The following is a 19710-nucleotide window of genomic DNA, read 5'->3' as shown; positions in this document are numbered from 1 at the left end:
ATCTTGTCCTAATCCCGCCCAATTTACAATAACTTACTATTCCTTAAAAAAAAAACTTTGTTTTTTGAAAAATATATACGAATACATGAAAATAACATTTTTATATGTATAAACTTAAATGTATTTATATAATTTGTATATAATTATTATTTTTTTTTTTTTTATTTATTTTTCAATAATATAAATATTCTTAAATTAAAGTCCTGCTGAGTTGCATACATACAACTCGTCAGCAGGTTCTTATAAATTACATTGATTATTTACACTTAACCTACATTAACAATAATTTTACTTGAAAAACAATTACAGATTACATTTTGAAAAATTAAAAACTATCACTAATACAAAAAACTTTTTTCTAATAACCATAATTTGAGCCAACGTCGAACTCCTGTATTTAACTCAGTATTTTTAATATTGTTTGGTAACATATTAAATATTTTAGGTATACTGTATTGCATTGTCCTTTTGTAATATGTAGTATTTTTTCTTTCCTAACTTTGTATACTTTGTGGAAATCTGTTATTGGTTCTGAGTTTATACACTATATCTGTTTGTTAACTATAAATATGTATGTAGAACTGTTGGTTTCCCAAATAAAATAAAATAAAATAAAAGTGAACCTTGAAAATTGTTTCTGAATTCATAAAATCACGAAAGAACTGGTAAATCTCATATGTATTTCCGGAGTAAAATAATGTTACCGTTTCATAATTACACAGTTTTTTTAGTAATAGCTGAACATATTTTTATTATTAGTTGGCTAGTTGAATGAATAAGCTGTGATTTATATGTAATTATAACCCGACGGCCTTTCGATCACATAAGCGAGATATTGGTTTTCTTTCGGCCCTGTGGGCTGCGACCTTGCTGTGTTAGTGAACCCAAGAAGACACCAGCTCGCACAATGCTGCGTGAGGAATGAAAGTTGTTTGCACTGGAACTGTTTCCTGTAGATCATTGTATGTACTACCGTTGCGCTGACCCTGGCTCTTAGTACCTGCTAAAGCTTTTTGCCTCGAGCTTGTAATTATTAAATTACGTCGACTAAGCAATGGGTGATTGACCCTTTAGAGGATAATTACATTTCACAACTTATAACTCGATTATTAGATTATTTCTTTTTTATCAAAGTGCTATGAACTTATTAACTGTCATAAAACATTGGTGTAAAATTCTCTTTCTTTAAAATCAAATAACTACAATAGGGTATTTTCATAAACTGGGAATATGATTATAAATGTATTCAGTATTTAAAGAATATTTTTGCGATTGCGAGCATTTTACTATAAAAATCTAAAACGAATATTTTCATTTATAATTTCCTATTAAAAGTTTGATAAAAATAAAACAGCCCGTAACTGGCCAAAAGGTTGATGACGTCACGCGTGACTCATGGATCCTACGTTCACTCAAATCCCATACTGAGATCGTCCGACGCGGGTGGCTTGTGGCTTTTTATTTGTTTTTTATAGTTAAATTTCGTCTTTTCCATTGCTTTGTTTTTGTTTTTATTTATGAACATCCATAGCATTATGACTGACGTTGGTTTTTTACAGGGAAAATCTGATAACTTGCCCAAAATAGATATAATCATGATGGGTATTTTTTTCTCATCCAATACAAACTTTTTAAGTTTCGAGTATAGAAATTTATAGGCCTCAGGGTAAGGAAATATATAATGATTTCTTGCAGAATGTATTCATTTAAATAGTTGTATTATTTGCATGTACTATAAATGTATTGTTTTGGGTACATTTAATGCAAAAGGGAAGTAACGTGACTTTGACACAACATTACCCATAAAATACCATTGCTTGTAAACATCTCTGTTGCTCGAGTGCGTGTTTATGCCTTTTTTTATATTAAAAGTGATTTACTTATTAATATATCAGCTAAGGAAAATTACGGAGACAATGCCATAGGTTACATTCAAGTAAAACGGACGGGTGATATTTGAATGGTAAAAGGTTGAGTCACCCCAGAACATAAAGTTAGAGCCAAAGCGTACTCGGTGACGTTGATTTGCGATGAAGTCTAGGAAATAAAAGATTCCTGCAAATGTGAAGACTGTCCAGCATCTCAAGGTCAGTTGCCATTTTGTAAATGCAATAAATTTCACAAATAAATAAGGTAGGTTTTCATTCAGCAATTTTTTAGTAATTTTATTTTTTATTTATTTAGAAAACCAACAGTTCTACAAATTAAACTTAGTAACATAAGTAAATAAATATAATACAAATATAAACAATAACGTTCAAAGAATAAACTATTTTAATATTGTAGTACCTATCAAGCTTTATAAGTGCTAATTTCAGTACTTACTGTTAGTCAATTCTTAGTCTACATCATTAAACTTAGTATTTTGTACTGAACAAGACCTACGGAAAAAAGTATAGTGCTTTGTTTTGTTTAACATTTCGTTTCATAACGTTCAAATGCGTTCAACCATTTTTTCATTAGGTACTAGGAATGGCCAAAAAAACTTTATCTTTAGTCTTCACCGTAGTGTTTGAGCACATCGGAACTAAACAGTACTTGTATCTTAGAACTAAAGACATTTTATGCGCGTTAATTGGTTAAAACAGTGTAAAACAACCGATTACAACAAAAACAACACGTAGGCTATAGATAAAAATAAAAAACTCAACTACTATTTTATCATTTTGAAGATGTCGTAAAACCGATGAAACTGGTAGATATCTACGTGCATTTAATGTTATTTTAACGTGTTCATTGCATATATTGTTGTGGCTTTCTTTTTACCAAGTTCTTGACTATCCCATCCCGGTAAACCTAATGATTTTGTTGCAATATTATTTTGTTGCGTGAAAGACTTCGAGTCATTAGCCCAGTAAATACTTAGAGTTTCACTTCATTTCGATTGAGATAGTGATCAAAATATTTACACCAATACATTTTTGTTTAATTTACATCTTTTTAGAAATTTCAGTATCTAAAGATGAAATCCTAAAATTTTTAAGTTCAAATATTATATGCAAACATTTATACATATTCAAAATATTTTACATAATTTCAGTGTTCTTAAAGGATCAGTTTTTCTTATTTAATTAATATACAATCATAAAAAAATTCAAACAAATAACTTTTAAAGCGTTATCGAGGTTTTTATAACCTCATTTACTTATACTAAAACCGAAAAAGGTTATTTCTATATTTATATTTAGGGTGGTAGAGTTGTAAATGAGACACATATTCTCAAAAAAAGGTGACTCAGAAGAATTTTGAGTGTGCGGTGGTTTAAATTTGTGAGGAATGAAGCAATAAGAGAACGAACGCAGCAAACTCCGGTGACAACTGTCGTCAAGCGGAGGTAATACGGTTGGCTAGGCCATATTCTGCTTTTTTTTTCCTTTTTACAAAAAACAATTGTACATTTTTACACTTTTAGCATTTCAATTTTCATATTTTTTACTAAAATTAAAATCCCACCAAGTCACTTTCCATAGCTTGTCGGTATACATGTATAGCTTAAAATACAATTTCTTCGGCGAATGTGTGGGAAATCAGTGTATGACAGGGTTACAAATGAAGAAATCAGGCGAGAGTGTAAATCTGAGTCAAGTTTAATTAACAAGAGTAAAAAAGGGAACGAATGGCGACGAAAGAAAAGTAAAACTAGTATATATGGCGAAAATGAACGGTAACGTGAGACGAGGACGACTAAGGAAGAGGTGGCATGATCAGATAACCAAAATCTCAAGTCTAGCAATGTCAAAAGTAGACAGAACCGACGGGCGTGAATGACAAATTGTCCGAATGTGGAAGAAGCTAGGAATGTATGCCAGGATAAACGAGTGTGGCGGTTTATTTTCTCTGCCTACCCCTACGGGAAATGACGTAATGGTAGTAGTAGTAGTATAGAAGATAAAAATGTATGCATATTCTGCTTTGCATACAAAAAACATCATTTTACTTTAACGTTATGAGTGTGATCCCATTGCCCAGGGATCGTGACGTGGACGCTAACGAGTTGGGCCAGTCAGTAGAGTCGCCGGTGGAAAGCAACTGGGCGTTCGCAGCATTTTATATAATCACACCATCCAGCAAGGTGTGACTCACTGCGCCCCTACTGACAGTTCAAACCCCGCCTTCATAGCTTAAATTTAAACCTAAACTTTGATGCAGATTATACCTTTGGGTACACAGTACGCATTTAAAGTCGTGAAAAGCAATAAACAAACTTTTGTGAATTGTGATTAAATCCTTTAAAACCCATTAGTCATGTTGGCGAATCTATTATTTCGCTTGCTATAAAAAATATCCTAATGTGTAATGTGATTAAACGTCAACCAACAAAAAAACAAGACTTTGGCGTCATATTTTATTACTTAAATTTTAGCTTTATTTTTTTAATTCAATTATTGTAGAATCATATACTTTCATACAAAAAACCATCAGAAATAATAAATAATTTATGTTAATAAATATTTTTATTTAACCACTTACCGACTTTTTATGTCAACCGGTTTCAAGATGCAACCGTCTCTTTGTCTGGACACTCAGTACACCAACATGCTAATACTAAAATGAACTTTCACCTTTACCATCCCCGTAGTATTCAAAGTATTAAGTATAAAGTATTTACTGTATTTACAGGTGTTTAAAGGTGTAATTGCATTTTAGTATTTGCATGTTGGTGTAGTGAGTGTCCTGATGAAGAGACGGGTGCGTCTCAAAAATGATAGACATAAAAAGTCGGCAAGGGGTTAAAACTGAATATTAACTCACATTTAATAAAAATATTTGACCACAAAGTTAATGCTTTGAACGTAAATAAATAATGATTACATTAAACAATCATTACGGACAAAAAATATTGAGTATGTAAAAAAATAATAGTTTATGTGTGGTGCGATGAAATGTGCAAGGGGTAAATAATTTAAATTAATGCAAGGGGTAAATAATTTAAATTAATGACAGCCATTTAATAAAACCTAGTTTGCAAAGTCATTTTAATTCAATCTTGGAGATTAGGGGAAATTTGGGCAAAAGCGCTCGTTGCTCATTAAATAAATAGGTAAAACTTAACCAAGAAGTTTTATATTTTCTTCGTTTCAAAATTATTAACTATAAATTTTTATTTAGAAACATTTACCTAAATACCAATATTATGCAGCATTCTGTCTATGTTTGAACATTCATATTTATGTATGTAGAAAAAACAATATTCATTGATTGATTTGGTGTTTATTTTGTAGAACTCCATATTTAAACTTATAATATTAGAAATTAAACACTGATTTGAGTCTACTGAACACTTTATTTTATTTTTACAAATATAAAAACAAAAATTTCATGACAATTGTTTGGCCTTGTTAGGGCATTTTCAAATGAATGTGAAGATTAGATGGAATAAATGTCTTTATATAGTTATATAATTCAAGGTACTTAAGTAGAAAATAAAAATAATCTTATGAACTTTAGCATGTACAACAATCATTATTGAGGGAAAAACCAATGGTTAAATGCGAGGCTAAGTGTTTAATAGGTAACGGGGAATTTAGGTATTTATATTTGAATTTCGGGAAAAAAATAACAAAGTAAGTACATTTAAGAGAAGGTAATATAGAAGTCCAGGCATCTACAGGGCTTATGACCTGTCAATGGCTGGTTTAAGTGGCCACTTTACACACTGTGTAACATTCACCATTCTGCCTATATTTGAACATCTATATTCCTTCAATTACACAGTGTGTAAAGTGGCCACTTAAATGTTCTTCATCTCTGTTGTAAAATGTTAATATAAACAGCTCCCCAGGGAGTTGAATCCAGTCCTTGTCTACAAAAATTTGGACAAACTCAAAATATCGTTAACAAAGTAAGTATTTATTGACATACAATTATGTATTGTGAGATAATAAATGAAGCTTTATAGTTTTATAACTTGAGATAATTGGTGTCAAAAAAATATCAATAATATTATAATAAGGTTGCTGATCATTTTAATTTTAAAACATGATTGAAATATTATAAAGAAATTTATATAAACATAAACGTATTATTTTATAATATTTCTATTTTTAAGAATTTCTTATCAAAATATATAAATGCAATTGTAACATGATTCATTTATTAATTACGCGTCATATAAGCGTGTTCAGAGGAACGAGGTGAATTATGATTAATGTACATGCTATGGTTCATAAGATTATTTATATTTTCTACTTAAGTACCTTGAATTATATAACTATATTAGGACATTCAATCCATCTAATCTTCACATTCGTTTGAAAATGCCCTAACAAGGCGAAACAATTGTCACGAAATTTTTGTTTTTATATTTTTAATATTTGTAAAAATAAAATAAAGTGTTCAGTAGACTCAAATCAGTGTTTAGTTTCTAATATTGTAAGTTTAAAAAAGTAATTGTTTATATAATACATCCCTGATGTATGGGAGCGAGGACTTGGAAAAACAGGGATGAAAGTAGGCTGAATGCTGTCGAAATGCGATCTCTCAGGCGAATGTGTGGTAAAACTATGTACGATAGATGCACAAATGTTGAGATCCGTACAGTATGTAAGGCTGAGACAAGCATTATCGACAAAATCAAGAAAGGAGCTCTGCGCTGGTTTGGACATGTAGTACGAATGGACAGCGAGAGAACGGCTGAGAATATTTACAATGCGAATGTTGATGGATGCAGAAATAGAGGAAGACCGAGAAAGACATGGCATGACCAAATCCAACAAATACTTAAAGATGGACATGTCAAAAGTCGGAATAATCGGCGCGCGTGCATTAGAAGATGTTTGAATGTAGAGGAAGCGAGATCTGTATGCAAATATAGAGTGTTGTGGCGTTCTATCCTCTCTGCCTACCCTTGCGGGGAAACGGCGTGATGGTTTGTTTGTTTGTTTGTATATATTATTGCCTATATTATTCTACGTTTGATTCGTCATTGTTATAATTTGATGTCAATGACGTTAATTTGCATATATTATGTACATTCGATAGTAATATTAATTTGTATTATTTCGCAATTTACATTAATACATATATTTTTAATATTTTTTTTTCTTGTTTTCAGGTCAATCTCGTCATAAATTGTGAAATTCATTTTCATCGCTCACCGAAAATATCAGAGAAGTTTATTTTCATATCACGACAATAATGTTTCGAAAATATACCAAGCATAAAAGAATAATTCAGAACAGAGTTAAATGAAGAAAATGACTTATTAGAAATATTTCGTGTTCTTCAATTTTGGATAAAGTTTCAAAGATTCTACTCAGTTAAATATTTTGATCGCATCGATATCTTCTCTACTTCATGAGTCCGAAATGTGTGTTTTTATATATGTTTTTTACTTTATTATCTACACAATATTACTGTCTCTCGGTGGGATTTGGTGCTACGAAGATTGTTACCTGATTGAGGATCGCGACCCTTCCAACTCCGATTTCGGCGACAGCCATTAGAGAATCTTTGAAATAACTTCGAGAAAAATAAAGGAATACTGTCGTACACGGTGAGTAAATTATCCACATTATTATACTACCTAATAAAAATTCTCGTAAACAGGAAAAATTCCAAAAGCATCGAAGTCGACGGTTTTGTTTCCTTTTTGGTGAATTTTGAAAATTTTATTTGAGGAAAAAACCTACAGTGATACCAAATAATCATTATTTGACCTGAAAACAGGTCAGTGAACAAAATCAATATTCACAATTTTATTATTATTTGATAAAATATTATCTTAGGATTTGCGTAAAATAATATTTATCCTCACAAATAAAAGTATTATGAATCCTAAATTACTTTTATTTTGTATGGCTGTGATTTTGCATACTGTATCATCATCATATCACATAATGGTGCATAAAGCACTTGCATTTGTACACCAATCGCAACGGTTTCATCATCTTGATATTTTTTTGTTCGTGAAGGTAAGATGATTAGTCTTACGCTTCGGGTGCCAGTCCAGGGATCATGAAATATTCTAGTGTAAAAACACATTTTTAAAATAAATATTTCACGTCAACCATGTCGGAAATTGAACCCGAGACCTCTTGCATGGTAGGCAAACGCCCTGACGACAAAATATATTGCGTTAACATTTTTTTATTATTTTTTTTGTTTTAATAAACAATAATTTAAAATAAAAAGTTACAATATTTTGACAAAAACATATACATAATAAAGCAAAAGTACAGAAACAAAAGCAAAACGAAATAACACACTAAAAAAGAAGCAACCTCTTGCGCTTGCTGTGGGATTGCAATATGAATAATTTAAGTACAAAATACACATATATATCAAAAAATAAATAAAGGCGTAGGTGTCAAACATTTTTTTATAAATAAGTGCATATACGTATGCATGTAAATGCGCATTGAATCATCTTTTTTCATAAATGATCTTGGGAAATGACGTCCGTAGAAAAGGCCATTTTAGTGCGTATTTAAGGTCAATTTACTTGTAATGTAGTGAATCTTTGTTATCCAGTAACTAAGCAGATTTGCAAAAATCACAAAATCTTGCGTTGTTGAGATTTGTTATTGAACCTTTGAACTTATTTTATTGCAAACAATTATTTTACTTATCGTTTTATGAGAAAACTTTGACCGACCAATACTTTTAATACATCACGCAAATAAAGGTCAATATCCATGTAAGTAATTACTTTCCGACTATTCAGCTTCGTTTTTCCTACATCCACATTTGCCATTGACCTAAGACATTGAAAGAAACTATTAAATCTTAGGTGCGCTTAAATTATGGGTCTGATAGCATTGATTTTTGTGATTTACTTGTTCGCCTTCGTGATGTGGTTTGAACTCCGAAATATATCAAATGCCGTGTATTTAGGGAGATATCACAATTAAACAATATTGATTAAAAAGGGTATTTTTACACCATAGTTCTTCAAAATGGATAGTATTTCAAAGTACACAATATTTTATTTTATTTATTATATTTTATTTGGGAAATCAACAGTTCTACTTACATATTTATGGTAAACAAACAGATATAGTGTATAAACTCAGAACTAATAACAGATTTCCACAAAGTATACAAAGTTAGTAAAGAAAATATATTACACATTAAATAAATACAAATAAGTTTATACATATTAAAATGTTATTTTCATGCACTCGTAAATATTTTTCAATAATCAAAGAATTTTCAATATTTTTTTTAAGAACAGTAAGTTATTGTAAATTATAAATGGCTGTTTTTTCTGTGGTTCTGTGAAAATCAAATCAAACCACAATTATTGTTAACCTCGCGATAGACGTAGCTTTATTCAACTCTATTTTCATACAATACAAGTAAGTTATTAACAAATACAACAATGACATTCAGCAGATAAATATCAAGAAAATCTATTGTGATTTAACTGTCAACGCTGAGCACTGTCTGATTCCTTTTAAAATAAATAATGCCAAAAACGGCCACTGCAAACGCCACATGTCCTATGTGATACGTTACATGTCAAAAGTATCCCATCAATGAAAAATAGTCCTTTGAAAATAATGTTCAAAATATTAGTTTCCGAATAGAGAATCTTCAAATAATATTTGTAATCTGCAAGCTTGTTTAAGTACTAAAAAAGATGAATTGGGTTAAAGATGAAAAATATTGTGTACTTTTTTGAATGGAGGAATAGGCTGAGGTAATCGGCTAGTTTCATCGTTCACTGAGAATGAGCTAGGCGTTGGGCGAACTTCATAGATTTTTTTGTAGAAAGTTATAAACGGTGGTAGTGATTTATAATAAATACCAATTACTTTATTAATTTTCCCATAAACATGGTTACTTTAAAACATTATTATGGAAAGTCAAATATAATGGTAAGCTGTGCATAATCGCTTTTTGACGATTCGCCCCTGCTGGGCTGGTACCTTAAGCGTAAGACTAATCACCTTACCTTCATGTAACCAAAATGATCAAGAAACGTAGCAATTGGTATACCAATGCAGTGCCCTATGCACTATTAGGTACGGAAAGGGAATTATTATGATGATGATGAATAAAATAATTTAATCATAATAAATTTGTTTTAAGAAAGATTACTCAAGTTTAACATATTAACAGAGACGAAGAACATTTAAGAGAGGGGAATATAGAGGTCAAATATGGAAATCGTCAGATGGAAAAATTAAAGAAAAATGGGTGTTCAAACATAGGCAGAATGGTAAATATTACACTATTTAAACCTGCCAATTAAATACCTTTTCTGTACGGAAGGATGAAGAATACAGCTACGCGTGTGAAATATAACTAGAATCTAAGACGGGTATTTTCAATGCGATTGCTGCTTTCAGGTAAAAATCCTGAAAAGGAAAATTGAGGTGATTAAGGAGATGAGTCCACCTCTTAGACGTGTGGTTGGCGCGTTCGCTTACCATGCTTAAGGTCCTAAGTTCGATTCCTATCTAGATATGAAGTGTCGGATTGAAAGGTGGTTCTAAATCGTCTTTTTTTATTTTTCTGTTTTGGCACCTAAAGCGTTAGACTGATCACCTTACCTTCTATGTAAAAAAAAATAATCAATATATGGTAAAATTGTAATTCCAATGCATCGCGGATGCTGGTAGGGAAATAATGATGATGAGGTCAAACGCCTTTTGGGTTAGGTTAGGTTAGGTCAACCACCTACTGGGCTGGTGCTGTTTTTTAATTTTTATTATATTGCGAGTGCATACTCGTATATGTAGGCAACAGGACGTATATATTTTCTGAACAGTATATTTTAACTTTTTTTTGTATATTATTAACAACAGAATTTACTAATCATCTTAGTTATCATCATCATTCCCTAAGGCACTGCATTGGTACACCAATTGCAGCGTATCTTGATATTTTTTGTTACATGAAGGTAAGATGATCAGTCTTACGCTTCTAATAATATAAATGAATATTATAAATGAATTATTTTGTTGATTATTTTATTTGCACCGCTGCGCTGAGTGAATCATTTGTTCTGCCACATTCTTTATAATTATTTTAAAAATATATAAAGTAAGTTGTCTAAAAGGCTTCGTGGTGTAATGGTCTACTAAGCAAGCAGTGGCGAGCGGTGAGTTTTTAAATTGGTAAGCTATGAAAATTCTAATAAAATGTTCATAGCGGTAGTATGGCATATAAAAAACAAGTCTATTTTATGTTTAATAAATAATTTCTAACAAATGGCTCCAGCGGCTAATAGTTTCAGTAACAATATTTTTTAATGTAGCACAAACATTTGATTTAAAAAAACATAATTGCGAAAAAAAAATTGAAACACCTGTGGACTCGAACCCCCCGACCCGCCTTCATCTTAGAATTCAACGACTTAACCGCGCAGCTATTTCGCGTTTTCGGCTAATTGTCGAAAAAGTAATTAATAAACTAGATAATTCATTAGCGCACCAGTGCATCTTTGGTTAAGTCAGACTATTATAACTTGTCTTGAAATAAAATACAATTTCTTAATAAATGATAATAATTCAATAATTTTAAAGTATTCCTTACCTTACCGAGTACGATAGTTCACCAAACAAAACATAAATTACGTTTAAGAATCATTGTTTCATCGACTTTTATATCACATTAGTATTCACAAAACGACATAAGTCATACATGTTATAATTCTTCATATATATTTATTCTTAACACTATACACTAGTAACGTTTTTATCATAACTCTAACTAAACTTTAAAAGTTTAAATGGATACTGAAGAATAACCTACAATATTCAACTGTCATCGTATGCACAAAAACGAATTACAATCAAAAAACAATTAGCAAATCTTTGTTTTTTTAAAACCGACTAAACGATTTATACTATATTATGGATTAAAATATCAATTCGTTTCGATTAAAATATCAATTTATTAATAATTTTAAAGCAAATTTACTTTCAAACCACCGAAACATAAGTATGATCAATTACTGTCAATTACTTACTTATTATTGTAACTTTCGTGTTTAGACGTACGAAATATATTCGTTATCTCTTTCTCACACATAACGAGTGCGTATATTGTCACCTCCCTTAGTCTGTCGTAAGTCAAATTGATGTATTTTAAAGAATACTAGCCCTTGTGAAAAAGTATTTAAAGACTAAATTGCATTAATGAAAGCTGCAAGATTTTACTGTAATCGCAAGTGTAATTTTTCGAACGAGATTCTAAAGTTTTAGGTTAAAGACGTATTTGAATTAGTGATTTTAAAGTGAGCAGAGTAATTTCGTGTAATCCAGTAGTGATGATTTTGGCCAATAGAGGCGCAACTGGTCGCTGTATGGAATAAAGGAATATATAAATTTACTTACCCAAGAAAAGTAATATATTTTTTTGGTGATGTGTTTTTTCCTAATTTTTCCTACAGTATTATCAAACATTACTTATGATGTCAAAAAAATATGGTAAGCTGCATGTAATCGATTATAAGGAGCATTCGCCCCTGCAAGCAAGAGGTCTTGGGTTCGATTCCCGACATGGTTAGGAAATATTTATTTAAAAGGGTGTTTTCACACAACAATATTTCATAGTCCCAGGACTGGTTCCTGAAGCGTAAGACTTTCATCTTATCTTCATGTTACAAAAAAAATATCAAAATACGCTGCCATTGGTGCACCAATGCAGTGTTCTATGCACTATTAAGTGCGGAAAGAAAATGATGATGTTGATAAAAAAGGGTTTTAATATCATGACTGTCATTCCCCTGACACAGAAAATTATTTTTTGTTACCGGAAAGTCAAAAAATGATCAGTCTAACGCTTCAAGTACCAGTGCGTCATCATCATGATTATTCCATTTCCGCTCCTTAGTTGGAGCATATGGTGTCCACGAAGATCCTCCGGGCATCTCTGTCAGCTGACATGTGCATCCTCCCAAGTCAGGTTTGCGTCCCGTAGTTTCTGACGTGAACTGCAGATGAACAGTCAGCAGTGGAAGTCCAGGACGTCGAGAACCCGATGCCTTAGAAAGTAGGCAAGCGCTCTGTTAATTTTACGCTCTGTAAATTTTACATGGCCAAGCCAACAGTATCTCTTATTCTCTGATTTTCCCAGCCGCACTCCCAGTTTTTTTTAAAACTGCCATTTCCGTAACACATACTCCCAGGTATTTGAAACTCTCGACCCTTTCGATTTGGGTTGACAGAGTCCGGGAATTTTGGACACCAGGGCACAAAGTGTTACACAGAACATGGGTTTTTGCCACATTGATTTTTAATCCCGTCCACGCAAAGTACCTATTTAGGCTATCTACAGTAACTTGAAGACCCCTGACTAAATCGTAAATTATAAAAGCATTTTTGGCGTACTCTAGGTCGTAGAGTTTTTGGAAGGAAGAAATGGATATTCCTCGATCTAGTGGAATTGACATCCTTAGGACGGAATACCAATGCAGGGACTTACACATTTTAAAATAAGCCATTTATGTCAATAATTTCGGGAATCGAACCCGAGACCTGTATAGTAGGTAAACGTGCTGACCATTTAACGATTAGTTAGCATAGTTTATCGTTATGCATTGGGTTATTTTACGGTGTTTGATCTTGTGAGGAAAAAAACAAAAAATGTTTATATCGACGAAATAAAATTATTCAAAGATTGCGAACAGGTTTTGGGTTCTCTTTTATGGAAAAGCAGCACTACTAATCTAAGGATGAATTTAACGTTCCTGATTATAAAGAGGGTAAGGCTGGAAGTCAGGATTAGGAGAGTGAGGATGACCAGGTCGGTGCGATGTACGAATCCAAGCAGGTTATATATTTGACCGCGTGAGGAGGGTCATTTAGTAATCGGATAATTTCTCGCCTGGTGAGTTTGCTAGTGTTGCACTGCCGGTGCGCGTGCCTTATCATCGGAGTTATTCCTTCTGAACAGTTGACTTGAAGTGGTTCTTTCTTGTTGTTTCCTAAGTGTTTTACTAATCTCGGGTGGAATACCTTCAAAAGCATTAATAGTGAAATGATTCATAAAACGTTTTCGTTTAAATCGCTAAAGTTGTAAGTTACCTTTATTTATTTATTTCGGAAAAACAACAGTTGTTTATAAGAATATAAAATATTAAAAATATTATATACATCCGGTTTAAGTTTTTTTACGAATATAATGAGAAGACATGTTACACAGTAAAGATAAAAAATAATATATTAAATGAGACAAAAGAAAAAAAGATAACGTAAGAAGGTTGAGGGATGAAGATATATGTTGGAGGGATGGAGGAGAGGGATTTTTATAATATGATTGACCGATTAAAAAGTTTGATGTGATAATAACATAAACATAATTAAAGGAACATAAACTTATTACACACTGACAAATGTGTCATTTTAAAGTGTTATAAAAGTTTTTTTTGAAGTCACTAAAATTTGTATTAAAAAAATTCTAAATGGGAACGAAATAAGTAAAATTTGGAGCACCTACGATAAATAAACGAGTTTTACACATTTTTTTGCTATGTCTTCATTTGTGTTCATTTCATCTCCATTCCCTTTTTCACACCTAGTGATGCATAGGGCACTGACGTTTTATTTTGGTCTGTTACAAAAAGGTAGTGAAATATTGTAATTAGAAAAATCTTTTAAAATCAATATTTCACATCTACCCTGCTAGGAATTGAACCTTTGACCTCAACTACTACATAACGAGGAGTACTTATCTCCACTTGATTTCTTCGTTCGGGTGTTTTACCTGATAGCAGCCATCGAGTCGAAAACACTCGTCCAGGGTTCTGGTTCTATTTCACACACAGGACTGTCCTTACTTTAATTCGCCCGGACACAAAGAAAATTGTTTTAAATTCACGCTGTTCAAACCATAAAACATAAATAATGGAATAATTTTGTAGGCCATGGAGAAGGCTTTTATACACGAAGTGTCATTTCAAAAGAATTACATTAGATCAACATTTTACACCAACAACAATACAGGAAATGTACTAAAAATACGAAACAACCAACAGATAAATTATAACAGATAAATCAGGCACACCTGGATATAAGTTATCTTGTCACGACTTACTTTTATATCGAAAAAACATCAAGGACGTTTAAAAACTCGAGGAACTGAACCTAATATGAGATGACTCAAAAATACCAATTTTTCAGAAAATTTCTGAACACATTCTCACAAATAATTATTGATCAAACTTTGAAGAAGATACCGAAATTTCACGAACAAACAAAAAAGAATAACACTAAATAATTAAGACATAGTTGAAATTAGAAATGCAGTTTATTTATTTATTTATTAAAGGCCGTGGCCAATCTGTACACATTGTGTAACACAACAGAAAAAATGAAAAATCAAATCGTGCATTAAAAGCAAAATGGTATTTTATTTTAATCTATTGTATTTGTTAGGAGGATTAAGGTTTTGGCAAAAGGTTGTTTCTACTGTTGGTATTAGGAAAATGGTTTTTGCAAAGAATTCAGTACTTTGACGAAAATTAATTTCGCCTGAGTTCGATAGGGATCATGTTAGGATCTGTGTTAGGATTTTGCCGGTAGTGTCTTGATAATTTGATGTTCCTCTGTGATTTGTTATAGATACGTATTGTTTTTCTTCTGTTGATTGAGTGCATGTTGAATACGGCAAATTATTTCAATGTTTCCTATATGTATTTGGGTTTCGTGTCGTTGATTGATTTGTTTGTACTACGTTCTTCTTCCTTTCCGATGCGGGATCTGAAGCGTGCGGCCGCGGTCTCAATTTGGAACTAGCATTGTATTCCTCCACTGTCATACTGAGAAATTAAAAAAAGGTGATTGTGCTGACCATGGGTATTTGATTGATCACAAACTGACAATACTGCAGTGAAGGGTACAATGAAAGTTTTTAAAGTTTATTTGTTTTGTTATTTTCGCGATTTGATTGTAAAGAAATATTAAATTTTCACTTAATTAGTTTTTTTTTAATTTGATATTGATATGCGAAACGGAAGAAAGACTCAAGTCTTTATGAACAGTTTCGGGAAAGGGGTGGATGCTTTCATTGTTATCTATTGTATGACTTGTTAAATATTAATTATTTCAAATTTCATTGAGAAATATGTCTATATTATAAATTCATTATAAAGTGCCAACTCTGAAAATTAGTAATTGTTATTTACACGAATTTGATTGTTTTAACCGTCAATTAATGTTCCCAAAAAGTTAGCAAATATTGTAATAAAGCGCCTTGATTTTGATAGTGATTTTCCATCATTTCAAGCACAAGATTGTGTTTGATAATAATGGCACGGGTATTGCACAAAACGAGTGATATTTGTAGAGAAAATGATGCTAAGGCCAGCCATAGCTACCACCGTACGGCGTACATTATCTACTACATCGAACAAAGAAACGTGCTTTACGGATGTTAGCTTTGGCTATTTACGTTTATATATTGTTTTATAATATTTTGGTTTTCCTCTATCGAGTCACGGCCTTCGGGGTACCGATGACGCCACGTAATGCCCAATGATTACCTATTATAATTATTGATAATTATGAATTCTCCAGCGAATCAGCACGTTTATTTTTTATCCGACGTAGTAATTGTTTGTCTTCCACGTCATTAGCCTACACAAATCTCAGAATAACGTTTACCTAGGTTCTATTTTAATATATTTATTACTGTATTTTTAAACATTGTGTATGTAAATACCGGTTCCACAAAACTCGAGTAACGTGTAAACACATATCTTGGTCATAAACTGAAACCATAATTGGTATGTTATCAGAAACTATACTTGTTTAAATGTCGTCTCATTCATTTGTTTTTCATTTCTGCTGTCGAAATATCTAGTCAATTAAAACATATTAGTGATGTTCCGTGTATATAAATATATTTTCATGTTTCCCTCAACGGGCACAAGAACTTTACTATTTTTTATTGGCTCAACGATTATTACGATGATGTTTTATCTCGACTAATTATTTATTTATAATTTTTTTATTTCCGAAAAAGCGAAACACACAATATACACGTAAGTTGTAAAATATACACTATTTTGAACTGCAACTGGCCAAGAAGCCAGGAGTATTTTGCAGATGTTTATTAATCTCCTAAACGGCAACCTAATCGTAAAAATAATATCACATTTGCACACAAATAAAGTGTAATCTGATCATTCATTACAAGCAAACAAAATTATCGGTTTGGCGCTAAGGAATCTATAAAACTTTGTGAAAAAAAACACAGTTTTAAGATAGAAGTTTAACTTTTCATCTTGTCTAAAATTGACCCCTGTAACTCAAAGTAGACATACTACGCCATGAAGCGACGAAGTAAATAAATGATTTAAAATCAATCCAACAATATTTTTAGTTTGTCCAAATTTTTGTAGACAAGGACTGGATTCAACTCCCCGGGGAGCTGTTTTTATTAACAATTTACAACAGAGATGAATAACATTTAAGATAAGGTAATGTAGAAGTCTAGGCACCTACAAGGCTTGTGACCTGTCAATGACTAGTTTAAGTGGCCACTTTACGCATTGTGTAACATACACCATTCTGCCCATATTTGAACATCTATAATCCTTAAATTCTTTCATCTGTTGATGTTTGTGAAGTTAAAGAGCTAAAACTTTTATTTATGCGGGTGTAGTATGTAGGTGAAATAATTCAATTAGATGAATCTCACCAAAACAAATATATCGGCGTCAAATAATGTTATTTGTTTCTGACGTTATACGAATAATATTAGTTTAGACCAGTCATTCCCAAAGTAACCTGTATCGACCTCCGAGGTCTACCACATCCTGCAGGGGGTCCGTGGCAGTGAAAAATTAAATTGGGAGTTCATGAGATGTAAATGAATCCCATTAAGCCAGGCCGTCAGTATTTTTTTCCGTAAATTGAATAATCCACTCAACACAGATAGTATCATAGAAAGTACTTACGTAGTACTTTCTAATAATAGACATACATTTCTTAATTATATGTACCTATAGTTAATATAATTGTTTATTCGCTTTGCGGCTGCAGCTGAACGTGCAACATGTAAAATCTTGCACATTTGATACCACTAGCACGAGTTAGATATTATAAAAGATTCTAGAGCAGTGGTGATTTTGCAGTTGAAGAAAGTAAGGCTTCGCCTCACTAAAATATCGAACTTCACACGTTAACAATACTGCGCGCATAACATATTTACCAAAAAACAACCCCATTATTTCCTTGTCTAAAATACAGATTGTTGTAACGCACGAGCAATGCACACGACATTTTTACTCTACTAGTTTAGTCACGTCGAACAGATACATGTTATTAAAAGAAAAAAATGTATTTTTACCGCTTGTCAGCTTGTTAGACACTGTTTTAGAGTTTTTAGGTATCGATGATTTCTTTTAAAAAACAAATAGTCACCAAGCATCGCTTATTAAACAGATGTTTAAGCAAAATTTGATGAAAGCAAGTCCATCATTGCAACTTTTCTTACGTGAATAAAACTTATAAAGTTAAATATCGGCCGGCGCGAATTTTTCCAGTTTCCCAAATAAGATACAGAAAAACTGCCAGGATGATGACGTATTAGCTAACGTTCAACGTTAAAATGTCCTTTACACAGACATTGAAATTTGGTTTGAGTTGGCAAGATGAATTGACTATGAAAATAACACAGTGAATTATCAATCCATATAGTGATATTGGAGAAAAGGATGTCATCTGTCAAACATGATCAGTGGAACAACAAAAATAACTGATTGGAATAATAACCAACAAATAACTTAATGTGCAGTTTAGAAAAGGATATCGGAAATTCTGTCTTTGGGAAGTCATGGACTATGGAAGTACGAGTACGAAAGTACTAAGCGAGTACGTTTTTGGTAGCTTTTCCATCTTCATACTTCATGGAATGAAATTTAAGCGCAGTTACCAATCGTCAGCAAAAATAAGCAGGTTAGCAACCATCCACCAAGGAGATTTAAAGTTAAACCTGACTAAATTGAAGACAAATATTGAAATTTTTCTGCCAATGCATCAGATATATCCCTCTTAATAAATTAATGTTTCTTTTTGTAAAAATAATCCTTAATTTTCATTTAATGTCATTTTAATTAATGGACATACGTCTATAAAACCCAACATTTTTATTTCATTTCAAAATCTTCCACTGTATAGCAAACCCTGTAAAGTTAAGTAGTTCTGAGTCAGCTTTAAAAACACGTTTTAAGTTTTTATAAATAAAAAATGTGAAAGCTAGGAGTCTGCGCAAAACAGAAAATATCGAAAAAGGATCTACGAGACAAAAAAGTTTGGAGATTTCTGGTTTAGACTCTGAAACATTGTTTTTAAATAAATTTTAATAGTCATTCACATCTTAAGGGTTTTAAAATAGTCCGAACAAGTATTTTTTTAGCATCTCAATCATAAAATTATTGCAGAATAAAAAAATATATTTTCAATCGTTATTTAAATACTAATATTTTTTTAACATTGAAAAAAGAAATCGAAAGAAAGTATTCTTATAATTTTGACAAAGTGACATCTTTGCACAGTTTTTTAAATCAATCTAAAGCTACGCCAACGCCATCTTTGGATACACACGAACACAAAAACTGCCGAAAATTGTTCTTTTCTCAACCAGCCCATCCTAAAATTTGTAAGGTCACTTGTTTTCTTTATATTAAAAAAAATAAAAAATTAGTTACATACCTAACACACTCCTGAAAAATATTTTTTCATGTTTTTGTATGGAAATATTGAACGCATGTAAGCACGAAACCCGGGTTTTAATATCCATTACTTTTATTAA

General features: G+C 31.8%; 1 protein-coding gene across 3 annotated transcripts in view; it reads left to right on the top strand.

Annotated features, from left to right (window-relative positions):
• LOC148285686 (very long chain fatty acid elongase AAEL008004) overlaps nucleotides 1–19710 on the top strand; it is a 135765-nt gene that overhangs the window by 41050 nt on the left and 75005 nt on the right. Inside the window, exon 2 of one of the 3 annotated variants that reach the window (XM_088238003.1) lies at nucleotides 7055–7495. The exons of 1 other annotated variant lie outside the window; for it this stretch is intronic. The gene's annotated coding sequence lies outside the window, so the exon portion shown is untranslated. Of the gene's footprint in view, nucleotides 1–7054; nucleotides 7496–13758; nucleotides 13971–19710 lie in introns of those variants that run through there. One more of the 3 variants, XM_088237915.1, reaches the window with a different exon arrangement.

This window comes from Micrasema longulum, unplaced genomic scaffold (assembly GCF_059751315.1).
Source record: "Micrasema longulum isolate JH-2025_06_02 unplaced genomic scaffold, ASM5975131v1 h1tg000013l, whole genome shotgun sequence".
NCBI classification, from domain to species: domain Eukaryota; kingdom Metazoa; phylum Arthropoda; class Insecta; order Trichoptera; family Brachycentridae; genus Micrasema; species Micrasema longulum.
This window is presented reverse-complemented; position numbering and strand designations above follow the sequence as displayed.